Below are 19,262 nucleotides of genomic sequence, written 5' to 3' on the forward strand. Positions count from 1 at the left end.
GTTTTGTTTGACAGTAATTTCTTCTTGTGAAGTATTATTCCTCTGTAAACTCAATTTTTATAACTTTGTGTATATGCCTTGGTAAAAGTTTACCACTTAAATCCCACAGTTGTGCTACTGCACTGCTGATGCCGGCAGTTCATTACTGGTAGCATAGTGGTTAATGAGATGGATTTAGCAAAATTGAGGTTGCCAGTTCAAGTTTTGTTACAGGGCTCCTATGCAAGCCAGTATTGTAGCAGTTAGAGCCCCTGATTTGAATACCACCCCTTGCTGTAGTTCCTTGAGAAAGGTACTTACTCTAAATTGCTCCAGTTAGAACTATCAACCTCTACTAATGGATTAAATCGTTGCAAGTATATTAACATTATATTAATATAAATAATATTTATCTCTTGTGATTTCATTGCTTATCCTGTTTTTTGTCGTATTGTCATGCATGTCCCTTGCAGATAAGTAACTGAAACCATGCACATAAAGTTAATGTTAAACTACACAACATGGCCATCTAATTTTGAGTGTATTTTCTTGATGTATCTTCTTTTAGTCTGACTCTTACAAAATGTTTCTTTGTATGATATTGATTGGGAATTTTAGAGGTCAAGGGTTAGTTCAGTAGGACTTGCATTCTCCTATCCATTGCTTTATGATATGTCTCAAAGAATGGTCTTCAGATGAAAAACCTGGGTGCCTAAAGCAAGATGGCTATCTGTGTTACAGCAATCACTAGACTGTGCTCATCAACCGTGAACATACCACAAAAAATAGGTCAGAGGCTCATCTGTGGTTCAGCTTGATTTTTCCAAACGGTTTGTTTACCTTCCCCCTCTTCTATTCCCTCATTCTGCTATTTCTACAACCCTCCCTACCTATCAGAACACAGCACTGTCTTTTGATTGGAATTTGAAACAAAATGGTGGAAGTGATATACTCCTTAGTCTGTTGCATGCACAGTTTTTTTTCCCCCCAAACCACCCTTTACATAGCTGTGGGCTGAATGGATAGTAGGGTTGTGATCGTTTTGACAGTGCTGCTGTGCATGCTTCAAGGAATGATTACAGATGGATGCTCAGACCTTCATAGGCCACAGTCCATCTGTGACCACAAGCTGAGATGGAATACCAAGCCTCGTCACAAATCTAGCCCCAATGCCATTTTTGTAGACACACCCCCCCACCTACATCTGGATAATTCCCTGTACGATACCATGTTACACAGATAAGGCAGTTATGCAATGCACGACCTACCTTCGCAATCTCATCAAATGCAGGTTTCAGTGAGAAAGGGAGGACTCTGATTATCATTGTGAACAACTCAAAAAAGGAAAGGTAAATCTTTCATGAAAGGTTCATAAAAGGTTTGCCTGAGCTAGAAAGAAATTCTGAATGAAAAACATTCTTCCTGAAAATGTGGGTATGAATGTCCCTTCACATATTTCATGTTAATGTATCGTACACTTCAAATGTATTTCACTTTGAGCAAATCAAATTTAGTAAAATGAATAACACTAAAACTACTCTGAGGCTGCTGTGTCTTCCCATTTATTAACTGGTGCTAAACACGACAACAATTTTTGACATGAAATAAGACTTTTTAAGTAAAAAAATTCCAAATCTCGTTACAGATCTCACATTGCCAATGTTCTGCCACTCTTTAAAGAAATAGACTGAAATGCTCAGTCATAAATATGAACTCTTGTTATTTGGTACACTTTATTGTTGGGAAATATGCAGTGGATGAAATGTATGATTTGGAGGCTTGTGCTGCATTATGAAGGCAATTTGCAGACCTCCCACAGGATCACGACTCACGCTTCACAGGCCACCTTAATAAACAAGCCTTGGCTGTTCAATCTGACTGAAGTGCTGGAAAGGCTATTGAACAATTTCTGGTCTTCATGTGCCTGTAGGTCAGCTATCACCCTACTCCATTTGTGTTCTTGGTCAATTAAAAAAAGCATCCATAAGATCTTGCAAACAAGTCAGACTAAAAGCTCTAATACTAAACAAGCCGTCTTCCACGTATTGAGTCTTTTCCTGGAATGCTACCTCCACAAAAGCCATCAGTAACAAATGCTATTTTCCTCTACAATAAAGCAACAATTTATCAGTATTCTGAATAAATGTCAGTTTATTGGTACTGCTTGTGCTCTTTCTGGCAAAAAACTTGAAGAGAATTAGTTGCAATGTCCCTAAGCTATATACTTAGCTACATGTCTGGTAAAAAAAAAAAAAAAAAATGTATAGTACATCACTATGCAAATTAGTCAAAGTATGCACAACCTCAAAAAACTATTGATTAAGTGTCAAATGGTGAGTTATAAAAAAATTATGATAAATACCTTCATTGTTCTATAAGCAGTAGCTTAAAGTTTAGGTACAAAAAAGAAATGACATGTTAACTGCACCAAAATAAAATCAGAACTTTTGACTTCTCACTGCTGGTCTTTAAAACTTAGCGGTTTGGTAAAATACTTTCCCAGCAATCACCACAGCAACTCATTACTGTAATCCATAAATTCTGTTTGGGGTCTTTGTGCAAGATGGCTGTAAATCTGTGGAAGGAGACCAAAGTGGTAGGCTTCACCAGGAAGGCCCCACATCTGGTACAAAACGAAACCACAGAAACTTTTTTATTCTCTGCCTTGAGGAAACGCTTCCTTTCATCATTCACGTTTGATAAATAAAAAGATTTTACTGCACCAAACAGCATTTTTTTCCTTTTAAATTGCATTTTATTCTATCTATTCATTTTTTTTTACTATTAACATTTATCCTTGGTTGTATTTGTTCTTTTATTTGCTCCTTATTTGATCTTTTCAGTCATTTCATTCTTTATTTAAGTTTTTTATAACTGTTGTAGAGCTATGGCACTTTGTGTATTTTTATGGTATGCATTGATTGTGTCATTATACCATGTACTCATTTTCGCCAGTTTCTGCTTCTTTCGAACTTAATTAAATTCCTCCTGTAAATTTTGTCTTGGAAAAAATTCTGCAGCTCTTCAGTTTGAAAGGTGCGATATATAAAGTTAATACTAATATTATTGTCACAAGCTGAAATTAAATATTTGCATAAGTTTACATTAGAGTAAATATTTATTTTTCCAATCTCAAAGACTGCTACATGTAATAAATGACCCACAATGAAAGTTTACAGGGTGTTTATAACCACAGAGAAGCTGCATCTGGAATACTAAACACTCACTTCCAGCTCATAGGCCATCTTGGCCAGTCCTACATCTCTGTCGACAGTCATTGAAAGCCAAGACCTGCTCTTCTGTGCTAGATTCCAAGGGAAATTTTTCATATATTCAGCCAAGACGTCACAATGACCAGAAATCTCTTCATCGGGTGCTCGGTCTGTAAAGGAGTGGCTTGTCCTGTACAGAAGTGCTAACACCACCACAGAGAGAAAATGTAACAGTAAAGAAAGGTTTTACCCCTCTTAAAGTAGGCTTATGATTGTAACCAGTAAATTAAATAGAAATGCCAAACAATTAATGGAAGCTCTCATAAATTGTATTTGTAAATTTAATTGTAAATTTAAAGCACTGTTATTCTTACCTTTAAGAACATGGTACTACAGAAGCAAACAGTGCTGTTGAGAAATTAAGTCTTTTACATTGCTTTTGAAAACCTAGACTGTATTCTTTATTTTGTAGAGGGGAATGGTAACACTTTTTATTAAATTAATTTGCTGTTTTTAACATAAATTTGCATTGTGAGTGCGTGTTGTGAAACTGTTTATTCTGATATATAGGAAGGATAATATTATTTTGACGAATGATGAATTGGAAGGTCTTTTTGAGAAATGATATTGGAGCCATTCCTTTGAATGTCTGAATAGGAAGATAAAGTAAGATGAAAGTTTACTAATCGGGAGATTAAAGTAATTCACTGTGGTTAAACTTTTCCAGCCAATGTTGAATTTACAGTATTATAGAAAATACAACTCCCTCTGTCTACTGCGGTGCCCAGCTGATACTGTATTCTCACACATTGCATAACTAGGAATGTTTTACCATACAGAGGGTAAATAACAAATATACATATTTCAAAAGGAATCGTTTGACTTCTTTGATAAATCAGTTCTTTTTGCTGTGGATTTGTGGTTAAATTAATTAATTGGATACCTTTAACTATTTAATGTCTCTTTTTATACAATTTGTCTGCCTTTACCCATCCTGGGTGTGTCCCCTCCCCCTCTAGCCTTGCACCCTGTGTTGCCGTGACCCCGCTCGGGACAAGCGGCTTCAGCCAGTGTGTGTGTCTGCCTTTATCATGGAAAAAAATAAAATCACCAAAGTATTAACCAAACAAAATAACTGACCTGTTTCATACAACAGTATAATATTCCTGAAAAGTTTTGTAGCTGTAAAAAATGTCCATGAAAGTCTTTTACACGAAAAATAAAGTTTTCTTAGCACTGATCTATTTTTCTTACACAAACATTAGCAAGAAACATTTTTAAAAATGCTAATTCCAAGTAAGAGAAAGAGCTTGTTGTATCTTTACTTCCCGTCTGCTGTTGTGGTGCAGTTCTTTTCAATGTTATTCCTAGTGATGCAGCAGAGGACATGACTGACTTCCTGATGAATCACACTTTAAAGCTGATAACAGTTAAGATACCATTTGCAAACAGTTTGGGAGGGGGAGAACATTTAATTAAGCACACAGTCCAAGATGTGTCAAATGCCCTTTGGATCAGTGCTGAAATTTAATATACCCAAACTGCCAGTGCCGTGATTAACAGCTATTTTAAATACTGCTGACGTGGGGAGAAAAAACAAGTAGTCTTGAAGACTACAAACTTCATTTGAATCAAGGTCAGTCTGTTATTCACAACATGTTCTGTGTTGCACTAGATGCAGCCGGAAAGCAATTACGTTTTAAAGGCCGTGGCGAATGCTGCCAGCTCATTAGTTACAGTGGGAAGAAAGCAGGCACCTCCATTCTGCAGCATCACACATGTCCCCTTGTTCATAATCAAAGCATGTGGCACGCCGGGGGAACGACTGCATCGGCCCCCACGGACACTAAAACATGTACTTTGTCCAACGATAAATACTCATCTTTCTTTGTGGTATGGTTCGACCATTGAATTTAACTGGTCCCCGAAGGGCACTCACAACTACAGAAAGCATCTTATTGACAGAAGTTGCAAAACTGAGCAAATGTGATAAACGTGACTGATTTCCTGGCTGAACGGTCATGTCGGCTCTCTTGGCCAGCTAACCTGAGAAGTGAGAATGGGAAGAACAAAACCCATGATAGCAACTAATCTTGGTACTGTACATTTGAACAGAGGGGGCACAAACCCTTCTTAATCTGTAGAAACACAACGGGAGTTATCCAGTAACTGTACTGGTTAACAAGTAAAACACGGCTTTTCAGATCATTTTTAAAATAACGGAAAATATTTGTACACCCAACTACCTCCCAACACTCAACTGGCTCCGTTGACCAATTAACTCAGCACTACACTGCTCCACAACTGCCTTCAGCTCACAGCCACACCCGTGTCCTATCCTGTGTGTTTATTTATCTATTTATTTATTTATTTACTTACTTACTTATTCATTGTCTTACGCTATGTTCTGTCTTGCACCATGGTCTCCGAAGAAACGACATTTCGTTCCACTGTACACAAGCTGTATGGAGGAATGACAATAAAAACTACTTGTAAACTTGCAGAAGTGAAATTCAAAATTATGCTTTACTGTGAGAAGAGCGGCTTCTTACTTTTGAAAAGCAGGTAGTTAAATAACCATTGACTGAACATGTCCGCATCCACGTCGCATCTGTGTATTTATTCTTTACTGTCTTGTACTCTGTTCTGCGTTGTTGTGCACCATAGTCTCCGGAGAAACAACATTTTGTTCCACTGTATACAAGCTATACAGAGGATTGGCAATAAAAACACCTTGAACTTGAACTTGAATATACCTTCTGTATATAAAAGGATTGAATGCAATTCCTAGTTTGTAACAGCACAGAAAATTATCAACTATCAACATAAAACAACAACTGTATATATGCTTTGCTAAGCAAATAAAACAATATGGCACCACAAAATACAAAGGATGCATCCTTTCTACTAAGTTGGGAAACACGGTTTGTTGGTTATATCCTTTTTAAAAAAATGCCAAAATACAATATTTCATGTCCACCGGCTGACCAAAAGCCTGAGTACCAACTGAATCTCTGACATTTAAATATATTTGAATACCTCAAATCTCACATCATACATAATATATTCTCAAAGTTCTTTTCTTTGTCTGTGCAGGGAGATATGGTGACATTTTCCTCCTTTCAGCTGGTTGTTTTATCAGGTTTCCCCATGGCTCATACATCTCCTCTTTAAGCATGATCTCATACAGATATACAGCCCTTACATTTCACCCTCTGCTGTCTCAGTGTTATTGATCAAGTGTAATACTGTACACAGTCTGAGAAGGGAACTTCATTAAGAACTGTCTTGAGGGATGGATTGAATTGCAGTGGCAGGGAGTCTGTGATGTTGGATGTGTTTTTATGCTTGGTTGCGCACAAATTAGATTTTTTGTTCTCTCCTCGCCAGCTGATTTGGTTTCATTTATTCACATGGTATGAATAAAAATTGGATACATTTTTGTAACATCATAAATGTGAAATGCCAGAGTTTCAAATGAGACAGCTAGTATAAGATCTAACTCCCCCCTGTTAATGCAGTTGACACAGCAGCTATTTGAATTAATGTAATCAACTGAGACCACATTAGTACTTGGAATATCGATCACCGCTATCAGTAGTATAGTGCATGTAATGTGTATCCCAGCACAAAAATCAGCATGCAGCATCCCTTCAAGAACTGTTATCTAACTGTAAAAGAACAGTTCAAGTGGTCAGGAGAAAAACTAAATTAGGAGAAGCTACCACTGGGCCAGATCTGTATTGACACCCATTATATTTGCTGAGTGGGGGGTGCGGTGGTGCAGCAGGTTTGACCGGGTCCTGCTCTCTGGCGGGTCTGGGGTTCGAGTCCCGCTTGGGGTGCCTTGTGACGGACTGGTTTCCCCTCCTGGGTGTGTCCCCTCCCCCTCCAGCCTTACATCCTGTGTTGCCGGGTTAGGCTCCGGTTTGCCGTGACCCCACTTGGGACAAGCGGTTTCAGTCAATGTGTGTGTGTGTATTTGCTGAGGCTTAAAGGGTTAAACATTCACAGAGCCCAGACTTCAGGGCCTCCCATATTAGAGACATCTATTCCATTCAAGACAGTACACGCTTCAGAAGATTATAGCTTAATGCACAAAGAGATGGAACAACCTGTCCAGTATGGATGTTTCACTACTGTCAAAACAAAAAAGACTGAGAAATGGACTCAGAAGGAAAATACAAAGGAACCTGTGCACTGAATGAATACATGAATCCTAAACTCAGGGGCATGCCCATTTTAGTATGCACACTCACAAGTTCTTCTCCAGGTCAATCAATTCACTGAAGGAAGAAATGGTCTGTTTAAAATTTTATTTTTTTCCCATGACTAATATATATGTGCATTTTCTAGCAGGAATTTAAAGTGCAGCATGTGCCGTTTTGTTTTAAGGATATTTAAGTTTTGTGTTGCAAATATAAAATTCAACTATGCATTAGTCTGGTTATAAGCATAACAGATCCTTCAGCCAATTTGAACTATGAGAGATACACACACATACAGTCTGAAACTGACTGTCCAGAGCAGTGTTGTGGTGAGCCAGAGCTTAACCCGGCAACACAGGATGCAAGGCTGGAAGGGGAGGGGACACACCCTGGACAGGACGCCAGTCCATCGCAAGGCACCCCAAGCAGGACTCGAACCCCAGACCCACCAGAGAGCAGGACCTGGCCAAACCCGCTGTACCGCTGCACTACTGCACCACCACACCCCCTCTCTATGAGAAATAAACACACACATTTTCAGAACCGCTTGTCCCATACGGGGTCACGGGGAACCGGAGCCTACCCGGTAACACAGGGCGTAAGGCCGGAGGGGGAGGGAACACACCCAGGACGGGACGCCAGTCCGTCGCAAGGCACCCCAAGCAGGACTCGAACCCCAGACCCACCGGAAAGTAGGACCGTGGTCCAACCCACTGCGCCACCGCACCCCCTATGAGAAATAAACACTTAATAAAATATATTACAGCCGACAGTTAAACTGCATCTACATACTTTTAAACTAAAAAAAAATGTAACCTTCATAATTGACTGTATGTGACAGTGGCTATATCCACAAGTTTAACAAAGTTGGACTTCAGCATATTAAAGAAAAAGTACATTATTGTTAGTGCAATAGACATCGCTTCAGTTATTTCGTAACTGGTTGAAATGGCTGTGCAGGTGTATATGTAAGATATAACAATGACTTCAAGTACATTAGTTGCTTTAAAACAAATTCTTATGAAACATTTGCTTATTTAAAAATGGCATTTTACCTGGTCATATTCCAGTGAAGATCTCAACAGGTAAACTGTATTATTGCCCCGTAAAAACTTTTGCAACACAGTGCATATTATCCTCTGTGTGCTTTCATAAGAGATCGTGTGCAAAGCTGAGACAATGCAATGTTTTCGAAGAGCCAACCAGTTCGCTAACACCACTCATTTAAGTCAATCAATAACGTCTAGTCTACCCTTTTCATTGCCTGTTGCAGATACCAGCTGGGCACCACACCAGGCACGGGGAGATTAATCAGAGCTCGCCCCAAGCTCCAGCCAGTCTGTCTCCACTCAAAGACTTCTTTCAAGTAAGGAGGGAGACCAAATTTACAACCCTCTGTCCATTGTGCGACCCTTTACAGCCAAGATGCATCACTGTACATTTTCTTTTTCAAGGCTTCATTCCGATGTAACAAGGACCTCCAACCACAGCCCATATTAGAGCTTCTCTATTGAAGTGAGCGAGACAAGAGCATTCGCCTGGGCCCTCTTGAAAATGCCACCCATCACAGACAATTTAAAAAAAAAAAAAAAAAGAAAAGCAGAAAACTACTGAAGTTTGGAGTGTGTATTATGCGACTCAATCAAAATGGCCTTCCAGGCATTTGGGGGCTGAGGAGTGAAGCATTTCTCAGATGCTTTTGTTGATTCCTTATGTTTTTGACATGACAGATTGCAAGTGTGTCACACATGAAGCCCTTCAAATTTCCCTGAAATGTAGTTCAGAAGTGCTGGACAAATGCTTGAACGGAGCCCTGCATATGGTGAAAAGTAGAGTTTACGTCGGCTTCAGATCGGTACATATGATTTGTGCAATTAACTGTTTTCAACAAGCAGCATCATTCATTTTGAAAACTGTTCAACATCATTTCACTGTACCGCAGTATCCTGTACAGTGTTTCTGAGTGAACAGCTGTGATCCAACTGGTTTGAGTCATTTTGTGAGTTTGCCTGTGGTCAGGTGATGAGATACCAGGAACCAGAAACCAGGAACTTCTCTGTTTCCTGTTAAAGACTAAGCGAGCACCATGTGTTTGTGAAAGACATTTTCTGTCATGTATACTTTTTATGTGTTGCAAGGGTTTACTTGGGTTTAATGCCTAAATGTTAATTCAGACCTTATTTTAGAACAGTTTATTTTGTTCAGTAAACATTTCTTGGGTTATACTGTTGACTCCTTGACTGTTTGGCAATGAGGATCCTGCCATTTGTGGCTCTGTGGTTGTGGTTTACCCTTTGGCCGTGACAAATTGTGACAAATACAACATAAATTAATGGTAGATTGCATTTTTCATTAGCAGTAACAATACAACCTTTTACTGGTAATATATCTGTGCTTCCCAAAACAAACATTGTATGCTTAAAATTAAACTAAACATTGATGTCAAAGAATTTTTCAAGTTTCACATTAACTACTGGCAGTGGGAACATCTGCTCTCCTGCAGTCCTTTCCTAACGTGGAATCTTCATAAGTGAATTATCCCGCAATCTTGAGTTTTTCTCTACACCGTGAACCAAGTTACATGAATGTTATCACATTATGATATGAAAGATATCATATTGCGTTGCTCAAACCTGTGCTAGCTTGCCACAAAGTGTAGATTCACTTTATGAGATACAGTACTGCCACACTGCATTGTTATGCCATGGAAATATTTTCTTATTCCAGCCCCTTTTGTATTCTGTCACTTACCGTGTTTTCAGGGAAACCTGCATAATTTCCATAAGCAGTACTGTAGCGAAAATAAATATAAAGCATTGTGCATCTTCATAATACATATTACTAATTTGCATTCCTGCTTAAATTTTAACTGACAATTAGGTATAATATTACATTTATTCATTTAGTTGATGCTTTTCTCCAAAGCAACTTACAGTGTTAAGGTTACAATTACTCACCCATTTACACAGTTGGATAATTTTACTGGAGCAATTCAAGGTAACTACCTTGCTCAAGGGTACTACTACAGCTGGAGGTGAGGAACCTGAGACCTTTAGATCCAAAGGCAGTAGCTGTAACCACTATGCTACCATCATGTCCTAATATTATGCATTACGATATGAAGTGTTAACATTAATACACTACATTTTGTTTCTAAACAAAAAAACAAATTATGACAAAAATGTACTGCATGTGTGACTTAATGAATTTAGCGTAGCACTTTCCCAAATGCTCACTTGTGACAAACACTCTGTGTGTAGAAGAGCAAACAACTCTACTGTGAAGGAGCAGGGTGGGAGGGCAGTGGGGGTGGAATACACAGCAGTACAGAAATGAGATGGAGGGCAGGAGAACTTTTCATTGTGTATGTGTGTGTCTGTGTGGTGGTGGGGGGGGGGGGGGGTGTTTAAATAAGCATTTGCTGCAATACATTTCACAGGTTTCCCCTCGCCATGTTGGTGGGCACTGCAGAGCGGTCCCATGTGAGAATTCTCAGCTTGCTCATAGGAGTAAAAAGACCAGTGAATAAGAGATGGGAAGGAATGTGAAAAGCTGGGCCTGAAAGCTCCATACAGTGCTCAGGACACACACACACACACACACACACACACACACACACACACACACACACACACACACATTTTCAGAACCGCTTGTCCCATACGGGGTCACGGGGAACCGGAGCCTAACCCGGCAACACAGGGCGTAAGGCCAGAGGGGGAGGGGACACACCCAGGACGGGACGCCAGCGTGCTCAGGACAGTTTATGAAAACACTGAACAGATTAATGGTTTAAGGGGCCCCAAGCCAATTCAGTGCAGATTCTTAAAGGATGGATTTAATAAATTCTGCACCACCAGAATGGGTCTTCTACCTGAAGTTTTCATTTCATTGTGTGCTTTGCTGCCAGGAAACTATACAGTACTCAGACTGAATTTGTGTGGATGCATTGCTAAATATATTAAGCTGCACATAAAGAACAAACAGCTTTTGTTTAATTTTTGCTTTTTAATGCCTGGACAATGTTTCCAACATAATTTACCACCATGGAATCTAATACAAAACTCAAAACTAAATGATACGTGAAATAACATAAGAGGTATGATTACCCCATGCTAGGTAATGAAAAGTAAGAGTTTATTTAGATGTCTTACTGGAGTTAAATTACACTGAAACTACAAATTCAATTGTTCACATTTATCATAATTTAATAAATATAATATATATCATAAAATATATACACACACACACACACACACACACATTTTCTGAACCGCTTGTCCCATACTGGGTCGCGGGGAATGGAGCCTACCCGGCAACACAGGGCATAAGGCCGGAGGGGGAGGGGACACACCCAGGACGGGACGCCAGTCCGTCGCAAGGCACCCCAAGCGGGACTCGAACCCCAGACCCACCAGAGAGCAGGACCCAGTCCAGCCCACTGTGCCACCGCGCCCCCATAAAATATATATCATAATATAAAGAATATATATCAAAATATCATGAAATATTGGAATGGTCTTCCTGGTTTCAAAAAGGACAAACTTTCTTTCCTTTTCTGCAAATCACAAAGACATTGTCAATGCCAGAACTAAATTTTTACGTAGTAGACCCCTTTATGTATGTTTTTAAATACTTCTTCAAGCTGTGTCAGCAAATCCAAACTATTTAACAGTACAGGTGACCACACGGCTCACTATTTGCCAATGGAACCTAAAGGGATGAAGAGTAATTCCTCACCATTTTTTGTATTCTTTTGAGTTTTCAAATCCTGAATTTACTGTATTATTGAATATTACATACCAAGTGTGTGCATATATATGTCTGCAGTTAGTCATATTTTCTAATCCTGACATTAATGTAACAAAAATGAATTGTATATTGAGCCTTGTGTATGTCACTGGGTAGGCCCAGGTTGTTATGCGGTCATGTACTTCACTCATAGCTAGTGAATTTGTTTACAGGAATCTACACCGATCAGCCAAAGCATTAAAACCACTGACAGGTGAAGTGAATAACATTGATTATCCTGTGACAATGGCACCTTTCAAGGGGTGGGATATATTAGGCATCAAGTGAAAGTCAGTTCTTGAATTTGATGTGCTGGAAGCAGGAGAAATGAGCAAGCGTAAGGGTCTGAGCGACTTTGATACGAGCCAAATTGTGATGGATAGACGAATGGGTCAGAGCATCTCCAAAACAACAGGTCTTGTGGGGTGTTGCTGGTATGCTGTGGTTAGTACCTACCAAAAGTGGTCCAAGGTAGGACAACTGGTGAACCGCTGACAGGGTCATGGGGGCTCAAGTCTCACTGATGTGTGTGGGGAGCAAAGGTTAGCCAGCGTGGTCCAATCCCACAGAAGAACTACTGTAACACAAATTGCTGAAAACCTTAATGCTGGCCATAAAAAAGGTGTCAGAACAGACAGTGCATTGCAGCTTGATCGGTCAGAATGCCCATGCTGACCCCTGTCCACCGTCAAAAGCGCATAGAATGGGCACATCAGCATCAGTACTAGACCATGGTGCAATGAAAGAAGGTGTCTGATGAATCACATTTTCTTTTAGATCATGTGGATGGCTGGGTGTGTGTTCGTCATTTACCTGGGGAAGACAAGCCGGTGGAGGCAGTGTAGTGCTCTGGCCAATGTTCTGCTGGGAAATCTTGGATCCCGGCATTCATGTGGATGATACTTTGACATGTACCACCTACCTAAAGATTGTTGCAGACCACGTACAACCCTTCATGGCAACGGTATTACCTGATGGCAGTGGCCTCTTTCAGCAGGACATTGCGCCCTGCCACACTGCAAAAATTGTTTAGGAATGGTTTGAGGAACATGACAAAGAGTTCAAGGTGTTGACTTGGCCTCCAAATTCCCCAGATCTCAGTCCGATCACACGTCGCATACAGGACTTAAAGGATCTCCTGCTAACATCTTGATGCCAGATACCACAGAACACCTTCAAAGGTCTTCTGGAGTCGATACCTCGGCGAGCCAGAGCTGTTTTAGCAATACGAGGGGGACCTACACAATATTAGGCAGGTGGTTTTAATGTTTTGGCTGATCAGTGTATTACTTAATTGTCACAGTAGTAGTGAGAAGTGAGACATTGGAACATGACTATTGGAATATGTGTGTAAATGAATTACAGTATGTAGCAGAGAGGGAAAATGTGTTCAGCCCACTGAAGAAAAGAAGTAGGTAAACAATACTGTTCCCAGAACAAGGTCGGAATGGTAACATTTGTAAGTCAACACTAGGAAAAAATAAAATTATACCTCATGTCCATAAATGCCTTGCGATGGACTGACCTCTCATTCAGGGTATACTGTACCTCACACCCTATGCTTTCAGGATTCACCCTGGACCACTGTGGCTATGCACTGAACAAAACAGCTAATGATAATTAAATTATCTTTATAGATATTTGTGAAGTAATTAATAAGAGCTAGACTGCAATCCAAGTTGTGTATTTAAACATTTTGTATTTTAAAAAGTGGTTAACAATTGCTTAGGCAAAATAATGTCCCAGAGTACACCCTCTTTTTCAAAATATAATGAATACAATTTTGTGTGGAAAAATACAAACAGGAAAGATAAGGCTGCAACCTGAATTCCACGCAGGAATACGGGACTTGGGCATATTCAACAGATGCACGGAACCACAGAGTGTTCAGAGAAAGAACAGCATTTGCTCTAGCAGAAAGGACAAAAGAAATTACACGATCAGTTATTTTTATCAGGTGATTATCTTTGTTTTCTATCTCCTGATTTCTTTTCATACAGCAGGTGTGTCTGAACATGAACCAGCTCGCAAATGAGCTCTCAGCTGCACGTCTCCTTGTTTCTCCACCTCTCTCGGCCCTCCTTCAATGAACACTCAGCCCTCAACATTCTGCACAGTTGGCATGCCATACTAAATATTTGAAAATGGTGCAGAAAGCATATGATACATATTATTTAATATATTGTGGTATGGTATACATTACATTATGTACATTTATGTCCAAATACATCAGCCTGTCACACATGCTACATTTTTGTGCTTTTAGGTGTCTATTTTCAAATATTTACATATAATCTAAAAATGTTTTTAAAAATATGTTTCTCTCCCATGGTGCGGTGGCGCAGTGGGTTGGACCACAGTCCTGCTCTCCGGTGGGTCTGGGGTTCGAGTCCCGCTTGGGGTGCCTTGCGACGGACTGGCGTCCCGTCCTGGGTGTGTCCCCTCCCCCTCCGGCCTTACGCCCTGAGTTGCCGGGTTAGGCTCCGGTTCCCCGTGACCCCGTATGGGACAAGCGGTTCTGAAAATGTGTGTGTGTGTGTGTGTTTCTCTCCCATATGGGAAACTGCATATGGGTATATTTCCTCTTTGCTGGCTTGGCAGTCTCAAAGGGTTTGGGGTAAAGATGGAATGTTATGTATCCTCATATATTTACAATGCTATTTATGCATCAGAAAACAAACAATGAAACTGCTCCAGAAATCTATTAACAAATTTTGCATTAGTCCTGCAGAAAGAAGTTGCCAAGGAAGCAACAGCAGTTTTCACTCATGAGTCTAGAACTTACGTGGAAGTCTTGCACACGTGCACTTTATGTAGTCCTGTGTAGGTAGCTTTGTGTTGCTTTTTATGTAGCACCATGGTCCTGGAGGAATATTGTTTCGTTTCACTGTATACTGTACCAGCTGTATATGGTTGAAATGACAATAAATCCACTTGACTTGACTTGAAGTGGAAAGAAACCATTGATGCATGTGGCGAAAAAGTTGCCTATCATGCAGGGGAATAGCATGGTGATTTCTTCTGGAGAAGTTAACTTTCAAACTGAAACAAGCAATTTCAACACATTTCATATCATCCTGACTACTTCCTAAAACTTGGCATGTAAGTTGTAGTTTGTCATCTAGATCAGTCAGATGCATTTTAGACTAGTACATTTCCTCCTTTCAATTAAAAGGAAAATGACAGAAACAGTGGCCTGGACTTTCTGCAAACGGCCCAAATTGCAGTGAGTCAGGTAGTCATTTGGAGGCTCTTCAGTTGCTCATTTTCTACATACATCATAATCTCCTAGTGGTGTTTTTGCTCAAGACAAGGAGACTTCCACAAACGTAGTGAGTGAAATATGGAAAAACACGTGCTGAACACTGGAAACTGACAAATGCTTCTTTATATGTGGAAGTAAATACGCATCTCCGCAACACTTTAGTAAATGTTCCTTTAAGGTTGGCTCTTTAGGATCTTTAGACTTTAAACACATAAATAAAGTCTTCATCTGATACTGATATTTTGGCGCTTAATATTAAAATTAATGTAATGCCTTTCTAATTAAAAAATGGGAACTAATACTGCTGAAGCAAGTTACAACAATCAAGTACACTGACGTCAAGAAAGTGATACTCATATCACGATACTCTTCTGAGTGCAGTAAAAGCATTCGCACTGGAAAACCTACTGAGTCTTAACAGCTAAAACTCATATAAAGCCATATCTTACGCAATAAATAATGTACACCACAGAAGCCAGCCTTCTTATTTCACATAAATTCAAGCAGACAAGTACATGTTACTTATTTAAATACAGCTTGACACATTATTTAATAGGATTTTGGTTGCAGATTCAGATGGGTTCCCTAATAAAATTACAACCAAGATCTCACGGGAAATGTCTTAAAAAATTTAATTCTCCTCCATGTTCTATAAAACAACCCACTTCTGAATATAGTTGGAAAATACGCAATCTCATTCTGAAATATGTCAATATAACGAAATATCCGCCAATCTGCTGTCAATCATAGACTTTTGCTGCTATTTGTATATATATTTGCACTTACACTTGCATTTACATGACTGAATATAAAACTTTCCTCGAGTAGACACTGAAATTGTCCTGCATCAGCAAACCCAGTTAAATTGCCCTCTAACAAAGAGCAAAGGTGGCAAAAGACTTACACAAGGCTTCTGTTATGTTCCTTAGTAACAGACAAGGGAGCTTACATTTATCCATTTAGCCTGATGCTTTTTTCCAAAACAGCTTATAATTATTTACCCAGTTACACAGCTAGGCAATTTTACTGGAGCAATTCAGGGTAAGTACCTTGCTCAAGGGTACTACAGCTGGAGGTGAGATTCAAGCCTGCAGACTTTGGGTCCAAAGGCACCGACACGGGCACTAACCTGTATGCTACCAGCAGTCCTTTGCTGGTAAGTTAACTGTAATAAACACCTAGCATGGAGGCTTGAACTGAAATAGCATCCAACATCTGTGCACAGTGTAGGCAGTGCAGCTGGGCAACATGACACTCAAAAGTTGTGTTCTTAATTGTCATTATCACATGAGGATGTGCTGGTTGTATATAATGCAATAATGTGTTTTTGAAAGAACATAAAATGAAGGGGACAACTGCTGACAAAGTCCTTTGTTGAATTTGTAATCAGAGGCCTTTTCCTCATCTACTGCTGTTCAGCATCTCATCTAGCCAGATAAGCAAGTCATTATTTGCAGGTATCCTGCACTGTCAGTTATTCCCTTCGTGGTCCTCCCCTGTGTACAGAGGAACCACGCCAATGTATTGCTTTTATCCTACCGCTACAACAAACAAGCTGAAGTCCTTCAAACTGGTTAATTTTGTTTTTTTTTTTTTTTAAATCTTGTTAAAGCATATTATAATTGCTTATGACAGCAATGATATGATTATCTATTTGGAAATTGTAACTTAGTGCAGCTTTGTTTAACTTAATTTTGAACAAATCAAACTGATCTACTTTTTAATCACCGAATATTTACCCTGTGCTGAAACAAAAAAAAAAAAAAAATGCTTTAGATGTGAAAAGATTTCTTTTGTTGTCACAAAGTTCAGCCAATTTATCATTTTCCATCAGAGCTAGTATAACTGTCTTGGGGTGAGATACATGTTAATGGCTCATATAAGACACTGGGCTTTTTATGAAATTATATCCTGTGAACGAAGGGGTGCAGTGGTGCAGTGGGATGGACCGCAGTCCTGCTCTCCGGTGGGTCTGGGGTTCGAGTCCCGCTTGGGGTGCCTTGCGACGGGCTGGCGTCCCGTCCTGGGTGTGTCCCCTCCCCCTCCAGCCTTACGCCCTGTGTTGCCGGGTAGGCTCCGGTTCCCCGTGACCCTGTATGGGACAAGCGGTTCTGAAAATGTGTGTGTGTGTGTATATCCTGTGATACTGAGTTTAATGTGGGAATCATATAGTCCACTAAATTGTGCTTCTATGATCCAAATCTGATTTTCTTCCTGTTTGTAAGAGTGCTTTGGACTGTTATTTTCCTTTGCTAAAGACTTTAGTACTGCAGATTGAAATGCTGCTGGAGTATAAAGTATGAAATGCTTACTGTACATTCTAGACAACAGAGATAAAATAGGGCACATGTTGTAGCTTGGACTCATGTATGGGAACTAGTCCAACTTTGGTGTTTATTAATAGTTTATTTCTCCTCCAAATCAATACGTTCACTCTCTTGATAATGACTATGTGTAACTCCCTAAAAAGTCTTAAAGTTTAGCATTGGGATTCATGCAAGCTTCATCTACATATCTTTTTTGATATGTGATTATGTTTGGGTTTTACCAGATAATAACACACAGACACATTGACTGAAGCTGCTTGTCCCAAGCGGGGTTGCGGCAAGCCGGGGCCTTGCCCGGCAGCAAAGGGCACAGGGCTGGAGGGGGAGGGGACACACCCTGGACAGGACGCCAGTCTGTCAGACGGCACCCCAAGTGGGACTTGAACCCCAGACCCGCCAGAGAGTGCGCACACGCGCACACACACACCCACATATATTGACTGAAGCCGCTTGTCCCACGCAGGGTCGCGGTGAGCCGGAGCCTAACCTGGCAACATAGGGTGCAAGGCTGGAGGGGGAGAAGACACACCAATGACAGGACGCCAGTCTGTCACAAGGCACCCCAAGCAGGACTCGAGCCCCAGTCCCACCAGAGAGCAGGACCCGGCCAAGCCCGCTGCACCACCGCACCCCCCCTAACCAGAGAGCAGGCACAGGCCAAACCGTTGCACCACTGCAGCCCCCAGATAATAATAATAATAAAGTATTAAATTTGTTTTAGTAAACAAAAAATCAGTGCTCATGTTTGAAACCAAAATAGCATTACATACATTATCTATTATCAATACTTCATCTTATTTTCCTAAATTTTATAATCTCTTAAAGGTAAAAGATTCAGATTTTCTTTGTAACCATATGTTACAAGGGCCAATTTCTTACCCCGAGCTATACAAAACTCCCATAAACAGACAGCACACTATACTTGCAAGGGGATTTCTGCTGGATAACTTCCTCTGTAATTTGCCCACCCACATTCACAGTCATGTGCCTTGGATACTGGGTTCTACAGGAATCCCACAAAGTACACATTGAATGTTTCCAAAAAACATGAGAAATAAGTAGAAATTTAAACAAATTACAAAACGTAATACGTAGTCAACTACCGCTGACTCCCTACCATACAGCGGATATATAAACAAATATGACTGTAATAATTTTTAGAATATATGTGCAGTATACGTGTACAACCACTACATCAGTGTTGAAAGTTAACGTTCTCAAGTAGTTTTCACAATTTTAATTCTCCCAGAATGTGTTTTGGTGATAAATTTCATTTGATATTTAATAAAATGTTATGTTAAAAAAATTATAAAATAATATGGTGAATTTTTTTACTGACAAAGGGAATTTTGAATTTAATTAGGACCTTAATTATAAAAGTTTTCTTAAATTATGTATGTAATGTGTGGGGAAAAAAGTATTAATATGTAGCATTTTTCTCACAAAACATCTCTTGTCTCTGAATGTACAAAAAACATCT

The sequence above is a fragment of the Scleropages formosus genome, chromosome 6 (genome assembly GCF_900964775.1).
Source record: "Scleropages formosus chromosome 6, fSclFor1.1, whole genome shotgun sequence".
Lineage (NCBI taxonomy): Eukaryota > Metazoa > Chordata > Actinopteri > Osteoglossiformes > Osteoglossidae > Scleropages > Scleropages formosus.